The following is a 16,976-nucleotide window of genomic DNA, read 5'->3' as shown; positions in this document are numbered from 1 at the left end:
ATATGCCCATCATAGAGAACTACTTGCTATCCTCATAAGTCTAAGAGAAGACTAGGCTAGTGGTGTCTGAAAAAAAATTTGTACTTTCAGTATGAATTAGTTGTAGTTAAATCTTAAGAGAACTAGAGTGTTTTCACTTTATACAAAGGAATGAAATACTTATTATTTAATGGATAAGAAACTATTGTATAAGACAGTTTTCCAGGATGCTTTTATTTACCCTATCAGTTTCTTTTTTTCTTTTTTTTTTTTTTTTAAGATTTTATTTATTTGAGAGAGAGAGACAGCCAGTGAGAGAGGAAACACAAGCAGCGGGTGTGGGAGAGGAAGAAGCAGGCTCCCAGCAGAGGAGCCTGAGGTGGGGCTCGATCCCGGAATGCCAGAATCACACCCTGAGCTGAAGGCAGACGCTCAACAACTGAGCCACCCAGGCTCCCCTATCCTATCAGTTTCTTAAGACTTACATATGGTTGATGTAATACATATACACGATTAAAAAAAAAAAAAAGTACAAAAAAGCTTATAATGGAAAGGCAGCCAGCATAACTGTCCCTTACCTGTAGTCCTGCTGCCTAAAAACAATCACCTTCACCTACTTTTGTATTTCACTTATTTTTATATTTATCTCCATAATTGTAGGTAACACATCCTTGTCTTTATTATCAAGTTATGTCTATTGACTCCCTGCTATGCAAGAGAATGATTTAGTTCACTTATATTATCTTCAATCTGCATCCTCTTCTCATTCCAAACTCAATCAATCCTCACATGAGACTAAAAGCTGAATTTTACTTGATTTCATGTTAATTAAATCGGTAGATGTAGCTAGTAGCTACCATATTAGGTGGGCAGCTCTATATTACTCCTATCTTTTGGCATGTATTAAAATTTTCTCTAAAATCTAGTATTAGAATCAATTTTTGTATATGTTCTATAGGTGCTTGAGAAGGTATGGTATCTATTTTCAAGGTAGAATTCAGTTTATCCAACAAATTTTGCTTATTAATTGGGGTACTTAGGTGTTTTATTGTCTTAAGGTTTTGTTCATATGATACACTATGGTCTTCTACCAGTTATGGTTTTTGTGGCTAAATCTCTAGTATGTTTTTTGTCTTTTGAATATTAATTTTTTAAATTATTTTTTTATTAAACTTTTTTTTTTAAAGATTTTACTTTTTATTTATTCAACAGAGATAGAGACAGCCAGCAAGAGAGGGAATACAAGCAGGGGGAGCGGGATAGGAAGAAGCAGGGTCATAGCAGAGGAGCCTGATGTGGGGCTCGATCCCATAACGCCGGGATCACGCCCTGAGCCGAAGGCAGACGCTTAACCGCTGTGTCACCCAGGCGCCCCATAATTTTTTTAATTATTTTTGTACAGATATTTGGTACTTCATTATAAAATGAAATGTTACAATTAGAGTACTCATCTTTGTATTGCTTAATTCCATCCTCTCTATATTTTACAAAATAGTTCTGTTACTTTTAATAAGGTTATTACTGTACTAATGGACATCTCTGTAATCATATCCATATATAATGAATTTAGTCCTCTCTTTATATATTACCTTTTAGTTCTCTACTACAAGCTATGATTCAATGTGTTTATTTTTCCTCCTCCCTTTCTCATCACTAGATTTCAACCAAACACATTATCTTTCTCACTGTTTACCTTTCTACTATTAGGTATACTTCCATTACAACACTTACCAATTTTTAAATGCTACTGACTTCTAGTTATTTCATAGGAGGTAATTAGCATACTTGGCACACTTACTCAAGCTCCCACATTCTTTCCCCTCTTCCTTCTGAAATTGACAGTTGTTTAATTATTCATGTATGTAAGAGACAAGGTCTGCTCAAATACTGACTTCTCAATGAAGACTTCTGTTTGCCCAATTAAAAATTGTAAACCCTGCCTGGTCCCCCTCACATTCATATACCACAACTCCCTATAGCCTGATGGGTTTTTCTCCAGTAGTAGTAATGACCACCTAACATACTTATTGGCTTCTCATCTAGCTTCCTCCATTTGGAACATAAGCTCCCCAAAGGCAGCGCTTTTTGACTACTTTGTCCACTGCTATAACACTACAACTAGAACAGTACCTGGCACACTGTAGATGCTCAATAAATGCTTGCTGAATGACCAGGATAAAGTCCACTACTAAAAGTATATTAAAAAACTGTAAAATCAATGCTGAGAGAAATTATAGGCCTAAATGAATGAAGAGGTTGTACTGTGTTTGTGGATCAAAAGACTTGGTATTAAGGTATCATTTCTAATACGATCCATAGATTCAATATGATCAATCACAATCCCAGTAGCCATTTTTATATGAGTAGCCAAGTTAATCTTAAAATTCATATGAAATGAAAGGAATCTAAACAAAACAATTTTGAAAAAGAAGCACAGGGCTAGAGAACTTCCATTACTAAACTTAAAGCTACAATCATCAAGACATTAAGATACTGATATAAGGATAGATATATAAATCCCTCCATAAAACAGATTTCATAAAGACCCACACATATATGGTTAGTTGATGTTCGACAAAAGCAGAAAGGTAATTCAGCAGAGAAAGGATGATCTTTTCTCAAAAAACAGTGTTAGAACAACTGTATATTTATGTGGGGGGACGATTTTTTTTTAAAGAATCTCAACCTTTTCTTCATATCATATATAAAAATTAACTTGAATTGAATCAGACTTAAACACAAAAAGCTAAAAGTATAACACTTCTGTAAGAAAACATGATAAAAATCTTTGAGGTAGATAAATATTTCTTTGAACACCAAATATGAAGCATAAAAGAACTGATAAATTGTATTTCACCAAAATTTAAAACTTTTCAAAGATACCATCAAGAAAATAAAGGAAGGCACAGGTTGGGAGGTAACTTTCACAATTCTAACATCTGATAAGAACTTCGTATCAAATAAATCAGAGAAAAAGAACCTTTTATGTCTCAATAAGCAAACCATTTTTCTAAATGGGCAAAAGATTTAAGCAGACACTTCACAAAAGAAAATACAGAATGACCAATAAGCACATGAAAACATGCTTAATATTGTTAGAAAAAATCCAAATAGAAACCACAATGAGATACACCATTACACAACCACTAGAATGGCTGAAATTCAAAACAGTGATAATACCAAGTGTTGACAAAAATGTACAGCAACAGAAACTCATACCTTTCTGAGGAGGATACAAAGTGGTACACCCACTTGAGGAAACAGTTTGATGGTATCTTATAAAGTTAAACATACAACCCAGCAATACCATTCTCCTAGATGTTTGCCCAGGTGAAAACCCATGTCCAAAAACGTTTAGCAATTTTGTTCATCAAGGCCAAAAGCTGGAAGCAATCCAAACGTCCACCAACTGACACTTATAAACAAATTGTCATATTCCATACAATCAAACAGTATTCAGCCATAAAAAGAAAAAAACTACTGACAGAGAAGTATCAAAAGCATTATGCTAAATGCAAGCCAGACCCAGAAGACAACATAAAGTATGATTTCTTTTATATTACATTTGCAGAAAAGGCAAAACTGTGTTAATAGAAAACAGATTAGTGGTTGCCAGGGGAGAGAGAATTTTTCAGGGTGACAGGAATTTTCCATATCTTGATTGTGGTGTTGGGTATAAGAATGCATCTGTCGAAACTCAATCATACTTATACTTACACTGCACAAACTTAAACATATAAATAAATCTGCATTTTAAGAAGTAAGCTAGGTCAAAAACTAAAATCCAACTACCTAATGTATAATAGAATACTTAACACAAAATAGCTCATGAAAATTAAGTATTCTGTGTAGCTTTAAAAATAAGAAGTCCACACCCAGGTAAAATAGAACAGCTTACAGTAGGCCAATATTCTTTCTGAGAACAACTAGAAAAGCTAAATAAGTTACAAAAATCCTATTCTTAAAGGCAGAAGATGTAGAAAGATGGAGAACAAGATAGTCTAAAATTCTAGAGGAGAGAGAATCTTTTAAAAGTGTTTAGATGATCTGCAGTTGTCATTGGGTATATTTCCTGATTATAAGCATGGGCTGGAGACTGACAACAGACTTGTCCTGTGCAGAACATTGATGCTAAAGAATCAAGAACTCAAAAGAGCTTTTCGTGTTCACACAGGGCTGGAGTATTAAACTGGAAGACTGCAGGGACTTCAAGATCAAGGCTACTATCTCCACAAGGCCTTGTGCTTAATTTTAAAACTGTGTAGGGTAAGAAGGCTAAATAGTTAACTGAAACACTTTGGAAAGCACAGAGAAACTTCCCACCTTTGGCACTGCTAAAAGGATAAAAGACCATCAGGCTTTGAAGTGAAAGTCCTGGAAGACTACACTGTACAAATGAGGCAAATAAGAGGAAGAGTATTATCAAACTATTAAAACAGCAATCTAGCCTCTATATAGATTAAGATGATTGGCTCCCCATTCTACCTGTCTGGAAGAAAAAGGGAACCCTGTCTGGCAAAACATTCAGTAATGCTTACTTTATTTTGTTTTTAATGACAATGTCTGGTATTCAATAAAAAAATTATAAAACAATCAACCAACTTGACCTAATTGACATTTACATAACATCAGCCAATAACAACAGAATATTCTTTTTCAAATGCACATAGAACATTTACCAAGATAGACCATATTCTGGGCCATAAAACAAATCTCAATTAAAAGGATCCAAGTCATAAAAAGTATGTTCTCTCATCACAATGATACCAACTTAAAAATAACAAAGACCTCTGGAATATCCTCAAATATCTAGAAACTAACACATTTCTAAATAACGTATTGGTCAAAGATGACACCAAAAAAGTAAATTAGAGACTATTTTGAGCTGAATGAAAATGGAAAAAATATATATACATATAAATTTGTAAGCAGTACTTGGAAGTTTATAGCACATCGGGAGGGGGGAGGCGGAGAGGAAATCAATGAGCTCAGCTTGTACTCTTAGAAACTAGAAAAAGAAAAACTAAAATCAAAGTTAAAGAAAATAATGAAGCTCAGAAGTAGGAAATAAACAACAATAAAAAAAAATAGAGAAAACTGGCTAAACCAAAAGCAGATTCTTTGAGAACCTTAATAAAATTAATAAATCTCTAGCCAGACTGATCAAGTGAAAAAAAGACACAGATTAAAGTCCAACTGAATCTCTATGGATTATATATTTAATTCACTATAGAGTCTATAGATAGATATTTAAAGGATATTAAGATTATAAACAACTTTACCAATAAATTCTACAACATAGACAAAACAGACAAGTTCCTTCAGAAACTTAGCATGCATGTGAAGAGCTAGAAATATACAACATGACCAATAACGAACAGAAAAACAAACCATATAAGTAGACCAGTATATGATGCAGATACTGGAATCAATAGACAAGCACTTAAGTAACTAATCAATATATTCAAGAGAATTGCGAGTATTAACCTATAAAATAGGATTAATGTTCTAACACTCAAAATCACAATGTAAAATTAAGAATACAATAGATCAGTTTCAACAAAAGAGAAAATAGTTTTACTAATGGAAGAAGGGTCAATAGAAGATACCCAAGTGAAATACTGAGAAAAAAAATTTAAGGAGATGTGTGGAACATGATCGTTGACTTGTAATGTGTCTAAATTACAATCTGAAAAGACAGAAACAGGAGCAATATCTGAAAAGGAATAACAGAACATCTTCAAATTAAAAGGCATCAAGCTACTAATTCAAAATGCTGTATGAACATAAAGCAAAATACTTACAAAGAAAAGCACACCTCAACACATTATAGTCAAACAGCTAAGTCAAAACACTAAGACAAAAGAGAAAGTCTTAAAAGTAGTCAAAGAAAAATAAAAGACACCTTATTCTCGGCCAGACTATAAGGTGATAATCACCTTCTAATAAGACTGGCAGGTGACTTCAACAAAGGGCCAGAAGACAACAAAACGTTTTTCTAATGAAGAAAAATAACTACCAAATTAGAATTCCATATTCAGTAAAAAATACTCTTCAAAAAAGAATGCGAAATTAAGATATTCTCAAATAAAATTTAAGAAATTACTGTCAGTAGGTAGTATTGCCAGTATTAAGATATATACTAAAGGAAGCTATTCAGACAGAAGGAAAATGATCCCAGACAGAAACACACAAAAGACAAGAAGGAAGAAACCTAGAAAGGGTAAATATTAACAAAATATTAACAAAAATTGGCTGCCTAAAATAACACTAATAAGGCCTTCTACAGTTTGGGATATGTAAAATATGTACAAATAAATATATAAAATAATAATGAAAAAAGGTTGGAGGAATTAAAGTGTAAGAAACTTGCATTATCGGGGAATGATAGAAGTAGTCACTTGTACCATAATAAGCATAATAAATATAATAAGTAAAAGTATACTTGTTAGAATCTCTGGAATAACCACTGAAGATATAATGAAAAAATACATAACTTGTGAGCAAATAGTAGGAAAAACAATAAAAATAACTCAAAAGAAAGCAAAACAGAAGGATAAAAAGGAATGCAAAGCATATATTCAAAGAAGTCAAAGTTGATGGTAATGGCCAACTTAGCAGTAAAAAAAGTAAATGAACTAAATGCTCAAAGTAAAAGACTAACACTTGATTAAAATAATGATAATCTGTATTTATTCACCAAGACATCCAGAAAACATGAAAGTTTATAAAACTGCACATATTCCACTTACTATAAAATTGCAGCAGGTATACACACACATACACACAAATGCCTCAGAAAATACTGAAAAAAATTTAACTGGGCTCATCCCTGAGATTTTAGGTGATTTTCTTCATCATAGATTTTCTCTGTAGTTTTTGGCACTTTAATTCTTTTCTAAGGAGCAAGACCCATTTTCATAAAAACCACAACACTTTACAAAAGGAAAAAAAAATCAGTTTATAAATTTTAATGATCAGCTCCAACAAAGTAACAGACTTACAGAAAAAGAACATGATTAAGCCTAAAAAGAAGTTAAACAATATAACTTTATTTCACACAATAAACTCTGATCTTGAAACTAAGAAACCTTTATAACTACATCATATCATCACCATTTCTGATGGAGACACAAATTATTAGGCAAGAGTTGGAAATAGGTTTTCCTGTTAACTAATGGTTCCTCACTTCTCTTCTGGCTTCTAATAAAAATCTCTGATACTCCCATTGTACTGTATTATATGTTAAACTTGTAAAATAAAATTTAAGTCCTAACATTTTTCATTTTAATGCGGGGGCTGTTTCCTAAATAACTTTTTCTAATATTACCTCAACTAAAATTTAAGTTTCAACACACAAGAAAACCAGTTACCAGTTTCACGAATCAAAACTTGGGAAAGGACGTGAAAGAAAAATATACAATACCACGCATCTTGGAACCATATTCTAGTAACTTTATTATTCTAAGTCACATAAAAAGATCAAGTATTCCCAAACTCTCTATATAAAAACAATACTCTAGGCAACTTACTGAAATATATTGAAATTGGGAGGAAAAACAAACAAACAAAAAAAAAGGTAAGAGCCCTGTCTGGTATACACCATGAAAATAACAAAACTGGAATAATCACTAACATTTATTCACCATTTTTACTATGGGACACTCTTTGTTCTAAGTAATTTGCATGTGTTGTCTCATTTAATCCTCACAACATATTATAAACTAATATTATCTTCCTTTTACAGATAAAAAACTGAGGTAACATTTGTCCAAGGTCATACAACCACCTAGCAGTAAAGACAGGATTTGAATGCCAAGCAGGCTAGTATTAGAACCTTGTGCTCTTAATCACTACACCATGCTATCAACGTAAGTAATTAAGATCTTGTTAAAGTAGTATGCTGTCTTTTTTATTAAGTTTCAGGCCATATATAAGATTTAGAATAAAACCAGATATTTTAACTATCTGGTCATGTCACTGAGACAATAATACGTAAATACTTCCACTTTCATGAGAGAGAAAAAAGTAAAGCAGTCACTATCAAAAGTATATTCATTAAACCTGAGAAACTTCAAAAATAGACGAAAGAAGGCACACTAAAAACTACTGCATTAAACTGTCTGTAAGATCTTATCTATTTTCTCCTGAAAGTAATTTAGCTTAGTTTTTCTCCCCAACTTAAACTGGAAGATCCAGATACCTAGGAGAATAAAATGTCACAGAAATCCTATATAAAGCTAATGTCAATTTTTTGGGTGATGAAGGATTCTTTCTTATTATTTACATTTTCCTTTTAAGGAAGTGTTTTGGAGCAAACAAAAAAACCTCTGTTAAACTTCATTTTAATTGTGCGTATGGACTGCTTCATAGATCCCCACTCTACTTAGAAAGCTAGTTCTAGATAATTGTTATCCAAATATTTGATTTATGCTCATGAAATGCAAAGTTAGTTTAATACAGTTCAAAGTAATACTTTAGAAAGAAACATTATAAAAATCTTGGATTCACTATTATGGATCATTATTAGATAATTTATTATATACTTATGGTATACTTTTTCAACAAAAAGCACAAACGTTCAATCTGCATATTAATACAAATTTAGTACCAATCTACTTAAATTCTAATTCAAAAGTGACACCATTTTAAAAATTGATAATTTAAGTGTCCAACTGAAAAAATCAATTAGTAAATTATTACACAAACCTAGATGAGAGTACTCCACAGCCATTAAAAATCATGTGGTAGAAAAATACTGACATGAAAATGTTCAGGATTCATTGTTAAATGAATAGAATAATTTGCACTATAGTAGATGCATATGAGCACATTTTGTAAATATCATGTCTCTAAGTACACATATATTTACTTATATAATGGCTAAACAAAATGCAGGAAGAAGATATTACAGAAGGTTAACAATAGCACTTCCCTGCAACGGGATTTCCAGTGATGTTAAAAGTTTAATTCATGCTTTTTCATGTTTCTCAAATTTTCTACATTAGGAATGTGCTATTTTTATGAATGGGGGAAAGAGATTAAGAAAGAGACAAAGGCATTATTTACATTAAAGCCATATTTTAATATAAACAAGCTATATTTAATACAAAATACAACAAAAAATATGGTAACCCTTACTAGTAAAACCTCCATCTGTGGTTTGTTTTGTTTTGTTTTTAAATACAAACCTCTTAACATGAACCAACTTGTATTCTTGTTTTCCACTATTCTGGGTAAGAATTAAAAAATTAAAGTACCTGATTAAATGTGAACTCTGAAAAAAGATGGGAATTTCTGTCTTACTCTTTGTAAAACTACTTTTGACAGTAATTTCTACTAATTGTAGAAATTAAAATATTTCTGAAAAATAAATGTAAGTCACATCCTAAGCAGTATAAGTCAAAAGCAATTCATAAAAATTTTTTTACAAGTGATTTCTTTCTGTTGACTTCTAAGACTTAAAATAGTAAGCAGAATTACATCTTTGTGAAATACACGCCTAAAACAGGTAACAAAAAGAACAGACACCATACTCAAGAGGATGGGTTTAGGTAACTTAAAATTTGCATAAGCAAAAACATGGAGAAAAACAGGACTCTCTTATCCACCTAATTCACAGAAGCTACACTAACAGAGCTATATAAATGACCAACAAATGGTTGTAAAGCAACCACAATGCCATAGTAATTACAGTTAATTAGTAGGAAATAAATTGCTCTGACACTTTATTCTTTAAGTAATTCATACAACTCCACCTAGAATTTTAGACTTGGTAAAAGTGAAAATGCAATCTTTACTAGTACAATGTCTATAAGAAACTACACATAAAAAAATTTATGCATCCGCAATGAACTGGAAAGAGACACAAACAATGTAATATGGAACTTCAATTTTTTACAACATTGTCTGCTTTCACAGTTTAAAATATTTGCAGCAAACATTTTAACGGACATAGCTCTAGAAGTAAAAATGTGGGGCAGAGGGTACACTAAATATGTGCTTTGCAAAAAGGAAGAAGCAATTTACTTTTAATACTAACACTGCCTGACAAATTAGATGGTAGATAACAGTTAACTGACAGAATTAAAAATTTCCTAATATTTCTAACAATCCTGAAATCTAAGGCTGTACTATAATTATCAAATTAAACATCAAATGACTCTTTCCTGTGGACTACTGTAAAAACAAAAAAGCACCTACCACTTAGTCTTATAAAATGTCTGCTATAACAATGCAACTTAACTCCTTACCTCCTTACTCATTTAAAGATTTGAGCTTTCTAAATTTGTTCTATCCTAACTATTTAAAAGGTTGAGATATAGGGGCGCCTGGGTGGCACAGCGGTTAAGCCTCTGCCTTCAGCTCAGGGCGTGATCCCAGCGTTATGGGATCGAGCCCCACATCAGGCTCTTCTGCTATGAGCCTGCTTCTTCCTCTCCCACTCCCCCTGCTTGTGTTCCCTCTCTCACTGGCTGTCTCTCTCTCTGTCAAATAAATAAAAATAAAATCTTAAAAAAATAAAAATAAAAAAAAAAAATAAAAGGTTGAGATATAAACTCTTCCTCCAAACCCCATGCCTATAAAAATAAAAAGCTGGAAACAGTCTCACCCTTATAAACCTTATGTATACTTTTCCTCTAGAATCGATCATTTCCTACCTTTTGTTATAATCATTACATAACGTGCTCTTTTAACTACACCAGATTTTAAACCCACAGAGGGCAGGGTCAGTGGTACTGCATCTTTCTATGTATGTCACATAACTTAGTAAAGACTGAATAGTAGAGATTTAGTCTTGATTAATTCTCTGAACTTTCTGTACACTACCACCTGAAAAGTATTAGAAAAGTAGCGTTCTCTTGCAGGGGGAGATAGGAGGTGGGTGAAAGTGTGCACACTCCTTGTCTGCTGTCAGGTAAGCACAAACCAGACCAAAAGGCCTTTTCCTTTTCCCCTTCAAAGGCTAGATTCCATCCAAGTCAAGCAGCATCTCTTAGTTAAGGACAACAGGGTCTGCCTTCAGAGGACGTGGAGAGGTTGATGTAATCTAGAGAGTCTCTAGTGGTCTGCAAGACCAGGTGAAAACCCTAGAATGTGGACTCTATAGAGTCCGATAAAACCCAAGGAATCCAACTCTTCCAGCTGAATACAATCTACAACCAGATAAAGCACACACCAGTATGATCTAACTGCAAACTGTAAATGCACATCAAGACAACTGGCCCCTCACAAGTAAAAAGATAAGTATGTTCTAGGGAGTATACCATATGTTACATACTCCAAGTTGTTTTCCTGTCCCCTGAGTAGTAACAGAGTCCACAGTAGAGGCAAACTGACACAAGAGAATTCAATTTTCAATATTAAAAAGTCTGTGTTTGTAAACGCACAGAAAACTATCTAGAAGGTTAACAACAGTGTTAACAGCAGTTATCTCTGGGGAGGGATGTGAAATAAAAGTTGAAGTGTGCAAAGGAGGTTTCCACTTATACACATATTGTGTTTTTATCTTCATGAGCATCAATTTACTTCTGTAATTTTAAAAACAATATTAAGTAAAATTCTAAAATGTGGTTCTATTTTTTTCAAAAAGGGTTAACAGACCCACATGGAATTCGAACAAAAAATAAATGCCATTTTGCAGAAGCTTTGCTACTACAGACCTACAGATCAAACAGACATAATGCAATTATCCTATCCTACAAAATAAAAACGAATACTGGTAACATAACAAAAATGCCCATAGCAACTGTCACCCCACTACTCAATGTTCACTACTTTGATTATACAATACTAGCCACCAGAGGGAGTTTCAGTACCCTCCCCTCAAAATTATATCCACTCTAACAAAGCCCTTTTTCAATTTTAACCTAATTAAAAAGGTTATGCTAGCAGAGCTTAAAAAAAAAAAAAATCAACAAAATTTTTACAGCAATCCATAAATCATAAAAAGTTTTTACTTTATTGCACCAACAGAATACCGCTTCTCAATTTTATTTTAATTTTTCAAAAGAACTGTACTTACAAATTGACATTTCATTGAGGTTCATGTCTGATTTCCTTAGGAGAAAAACGTTTCCCAGTCCGAAAAGCAAACTACCCTGACAATCAAGTCTATTATCATTGTAATGGGGTGTCCATATTCTCCAGTTATCACAACTTCGTGGTTAAAAAAAAAAAAAATTTATGGGGCACCTGGGTGGCGCAGTCGTTAAGCATCTGCCTTCGTTAAGCATCTGCCTTCGGCTCAGGGTGTGATCCCAGCTTTCTGGGATCGAGCCCCACATCAGGCTCCTTCACTAGGAGCCTGCTTCTTTCTCTCCCACTCCCCCTGCTTGTGTTCCTTCTCTCACTGGCTGTCTCTCTCTCTGTCAAATAATAAATAAAATCTTTAAAAAAAAATTTATACAACTATGACTCCTAAAAAAAGAGGAAGGGGGACACAAAACTAGCCTCTGAAAACAGCATAATCCAGTCATAATGTCCAATGTAAATAATGCCATTATATATTTCAGCAAAGCAAAATACAACTAAGCATCTTCACGAGTTAGTCCGTGGCGTCAGCGTCTTAAAAATTAAAGTAGAAAGAGCCCAGCTTATCCTAAACTTTCTTTCAATGTTAGTTTCTTTTTCTAAAAAAGGTTAAGAAAAATCGTACTGAAAATGGCCTAAATCACAAGTAATGGACCAAAAACAGGCAGAGAGACAAAACCCATATAGCAAATTATTTTGGAGAGGAGGATTTTTGTTTAACCTAGTTTATGAGCTTTAACAGTCACAAAAATTTTTGAATACAAAGACATATACAGTGTACATCTCATTTCCCACCTCCCTTCATCAGGATACTACTGCTCCTTCTCTCCCACTGTTATTATTTCCCCAGTATCCTCCCAGAGTATCTTTACAATTGAAGAGCAAACACAAGTTTATATTCTTATTCCTCCCCCACATCTTAACACATAAAGTAGCACATTATTCACACTGTGCTACACCTTGGGGTTCCCCCCCCCCTTTATAACATATTTTGGAGATCTTTCCATGCCAGTGCACAAAAGGCTTCCTCATTCTTTTTCTCATAGCTGATCATGACTAGTTCTACCACAGCTTTCATTTGTCTTCTTCTGGCTAACCTTTAATGACATTCTGTTCATTCAAATGTGTAATACCTGAGTTTCCTTCCCCCAACAAGATTTTAAAACAAACCAGATATGAGGTGTCCCAGGGGATAACTTTCAAGAAAGCAACTCATTAGCTAAATTATATCCTTTTCAGAACGTTTGTTTTTGAAGCAGGTGAAGGGGCACACATACCACAACTCTCTTACACTTAAAATAAAGCTACAAATTAGAATGCAATCTTCAAGTGAAATTACCTTTTTCTTGATTTGGGGGATCAGCATAATAGTCATATCAACAATGACTGTAAAACTTTCTTCTTGTGCTTTTCTTTCACTGTAAAAGAAAACATTGATTTTTTTTTTCTTTTAAAGGCTAGTAAGCCTTGAGGTCCTATAGCGTGGCATCCTAAGAGCAAGAAAACGACCACCTGATTCGATCTTTCACCGCCAGGTCAGAGGCCAAGGCGTTTCTCTTTCAGGATCCTGCAGACTATTATCAACAGGACAACTTCTACACCAACGAAAACACTCTAAAGAACATAAGCTCTGCGGCGCTCCGTGTTGGAAATCGCACACCAGGGGCCAGACCAGATACACAGACTCCAGCTTCGCGGGCGGAAAGGGATCTAGACCAGCAAGCCGCGGCGGTGACAGGGCGCGGGGAGGCACGGGTCGTCAGAAGGAAGACCCGGCACCGCGCCGTGAGCCCTCGAACCCGCGCAGTCGCCCGAGCTGGACGCACGGAGCGGCGCGTTCCCCGGGAACCGAGCCCCGGAACCACGACCACTAACGGAACCAGCCCACGGGCGGCGGCCGCCGCTCGGACTGCGGACCGCGGCGCGCGGGCCGGGCGCCGGGAAGGCGGGGGTTCCCCGGAGGAGCTGGCCGCCCCGGCGCCCCATTGGGCGCCGCTCCAAACGTGCCCGAGTTGTGACAGGAATAAAGTGGGTCACAAGGCCTAGCGGGTCCCCAGCGAAAGCCCTCTCGGCACCGCGTCTCCGGCTTTCCCGGCCGCTGGAATCGGCCCCAGCCTGGAGGCGCGCTCCGGCCACCGGCCCTACCGTGCACCCCAATCCCGCCCCTGCCCTGCAGGTAACCCCAGCAGGCGCGGAGGGCCCCTCAACCAGGGCGACTCCACCCCAACTCCCGGGAAAAGGCACACTAGGGCGATAGGCAAAACTTAGGCTTCAGCTCCCGCCTTCCCCTCCCCTGGCCGCCGCCCCCTGTCCCCACACACACACCGCCCCCCACTCCCTCCCCTTCCCCGCGCCCTCACCGTGTGGCTTGCGGCGGCTCCGGCTTCTTCCCTCCCCCACCTTGGAGTCTGGCTGCGGTGACTCGGAACCACTAACCCGGAGCGTCCAGGAGACACCGCGGCTCCCAGCACAAGCAGCACCTGGGGCTGTGAGTGGCGCCCCCCACCCACCTCCAAAAAAATTCACCGCTACTGCCGCCCGCTCCTCCCCCTCCCTTCCCTTCCCCTCCTCCACCGGCACCGGGAGCACGCATGCGCCGCCGAGGCAAGCCTACCGGCGGACTTCAGACCCCGGGCCCACCCGGTGGGGCGCCACTCACCGGGAGCGCGCACGCGTCGGAGGCCAGATTTCCTTCGCGCTCTCGGGGGTTTCCTTTTTAAACCGGTAGCCGCAAGCCTAGTCTGTGATTGCGCTCCCTGCCGGCGCATGCGTCGTCAGTGACCCCCGCGGGCTCCGACGGCCGGCGCTCTGAATTTGCCCCTCCCCTCACTCTCCCTTTCCCCGGCGCAACCCGGTGCGCATGCGACTTGCCCCGTTAGGCAGCGCGGAGCCGCGGAGGGGATCCCGGGCGCCAAGGAGACTCCGGCTCCCTCGGGCCGTGCGTTTGCGCTATCCGCGGAGGGAAACCGGGATCTCCCCGGCGCCCCCTTCTCCGCACTCATTACTGGAAAGCCGGGGAGGCGGGGCTTGGTCGGGTGGAGCGTACAGTCGGTCGGGGGAGCGTTGGCGTTAGGTCCGGGCGGCTTTGGCTTTCGCCCATTTCGGGGAGCGAGGAGGAGGGAGAGCTTCTTGCCGGATGAGGCATCCGGGGGCCGAAAAGGGGATCCTCTCTCCTTTGAAAAGCAAATCATTTTGCCAGCACGCCAGGGAAGATTTTTCGGGTGTTGGCAGACGGAAGGTTTTTTTCATTCTGCCGCGGCATCACTTGTGTTTCCTCTCTTGGGGCTGGGTGAGGTTGTTTGCGAAGGTGGACGTACATCCCGAGACATCTTTTCCTTCTCTCTGGAAGGAGCACGGCTCATGTCCCTTCTTATTGGTGGGTGGGCCTGCGGAGACCGGATATGCTCCCGGGGCTGGAGGAGGGAGGTAAAACGAGGTCAAGATGCGTTGGTTTGGAGTTTTTCACCTGGCCTTAAAGGCCTGGTGACGGTGTAGTGGAAGATGGGGGTTGAAGCAATGGGGATAAACCAGGACCTGATTTGCATGGCTTCCCTCGTTAGAAAAACGTGTGAATACTTCCTACTTAACGTTAGAGGAAATTACTTCCCTTGATGCTTAAAACACTTCGTCCACATGGGAAAGCACATTTCAGTAGTTGTAAGTGATTGGGAAAGAGGTCTACACAGTTATAATTCCCAGTAATTTTCACGTTTTAATGAATGCCCTTTGGATTTAAAATAGAAGCCATCTTGTTTCAAAAAATAAACAACCGTTTGGGCTATAAATTGCTCTCTTGGAGGTAACATTCACCTCAGTGAGCATTTAAAATTCTTGCTGGGGACGCCTGGGTGGCTCAGTTAAGCATCTGCCTTTGGCCCAGGTCATGATCCCAGGGTGTTGGGATCCAGTCCCACCTGTGGCTCCTGGCTCACTGGGGAGCCTGCTTCTGCCTGCCTGCTGTTCCCCCCTGCTTGTGTGTGCTCGCTCTCTCTGACAAATAATTTTTTTTATGATTTTATTTATTTGAGAGAGAGCGCAAGCAGGGATGTCTGGATGGCTCAGTCATTGGGCGTCTGCCTTCAGCTCACGTCATGAACCCAGAGTCCGGGGATCAAGCCCCACATCGAGCTCCTTGCTCAGTGGGGAGCCTGCTTCTCTCTCTTCCTTTGCTGCTCCCCTTTGCTTGTGCTCTCTCGCGCGGTCTCTGTCAAATAAAAAAAATCTTTAAAAATTTTTTTTAAAATCCTTACTGTACGCTCAGAGGAAAAAAAACATCAAAATTGAGGAACTTATCCCTCATCCTTCACCTGAGGATCTTTCTGTCAAGAGTGGGAAAAGAAAGATTTGTTCAGCTACTCCATTATATAGAAGGGATTTTAGTAGACATTTTTGTTCAACATTCATTCCCTATTCTGATAATTTCCTTTGGAAAACTATTCACTCAGTCCATATGGCTGCGGCAGGACTCTAGGGGGAAAGCGCATTTGAGTTAACCCTCTGCCCTAGGCTGGGTTTACCAAGAAGGGTGCTCTGTCTTTGCCAATGGATTTAAATCTGGAAAAAGGAAGGCCTGAAGCCATCTTAACACTCGTGGATTATTCTGAGAAAGAAGATAACACGGGGAAAAAAGCAGATTGAAAGATGGAGATTTGGCCTGGAAACACGTTTGATGCCCTGAATCCAGTGTGGACTAAATTACTGGAAATTTCAGTTAAATTAGTTCTTTCATGTGTTTGTTTTATTTCTTAAACCAGTGAGTGGTTTTCTGTCACTTGCTACCATGAATCCTAAGGGATACTGGTAGCAGGAGAGGAGGCAAGGTTAATAATATGGATGTTTGGCTGCGGCCAGACCACAGGATTTGAATGTTTCCCCTATGACAAGGATGTTTATATTCTATTCTAGAGAAAGTGATCCCTCCTCAGTTCTACATCAACTAGACTTCATATCTTCAAAAATACCTT

At 38.0% G+C, this 16,976-nt stretch overlaps 1 protein-coding gene across 8 annotated transcripts in view; it reads right to left on the bottom strand.

Moving 5' to 3' along the window:
* Positions 1–15,032, bottom strand: part of CLOCK (clock circadian regulator) — a 141,464-nt gene extending 126,432 nt beyond the window's left edge. For 5 of the 8 annotated variants that reach the window (XM_034671781.1, XM_034671780.1, XM_034671784.1 and 2 more), the window contains exons 1-2: positions 14,373–14,576; positions 13,352–13,430 (exon numbers count right to left, since the gene is read on the bottom strand). The gene's annotated coding sequence lies outside the window, so the exon portion shown is untranslated. Of the gene's footprint in view, positions 1–13,351; positions 13,431–14,372; positions 14,581–14,671 lie in introns of those variants that run through there. The other 3 variants (XM_019799809.2, XM_011225190.3, XM_034671786.1) reach the window with 2 other exon arrangements.
* Between the last annotated feature and the right edge of the window lie 1,944 nt (positions 15,033–16,976).

Source organism: Ailuropoda melanoleuca, chromosome 11, assembly GCF_002007445.2.
Source record: "Ailuropoda melanoleuca isolate Jingjing chromosome 11, ASM200744v2, whole genome shotgun sequence".
Taxonomy (NCBI): Eukaryota; Metazoa; Chordata; class Mammalia; order Carnivora; family Ursidae; genus Ailuropoda; species Ailuropoda melanoleuca.
Note: the sequence above shows the minus strand (reverse complement) of the source record. Positions and strands in the feature narration are given on the sequence as shown.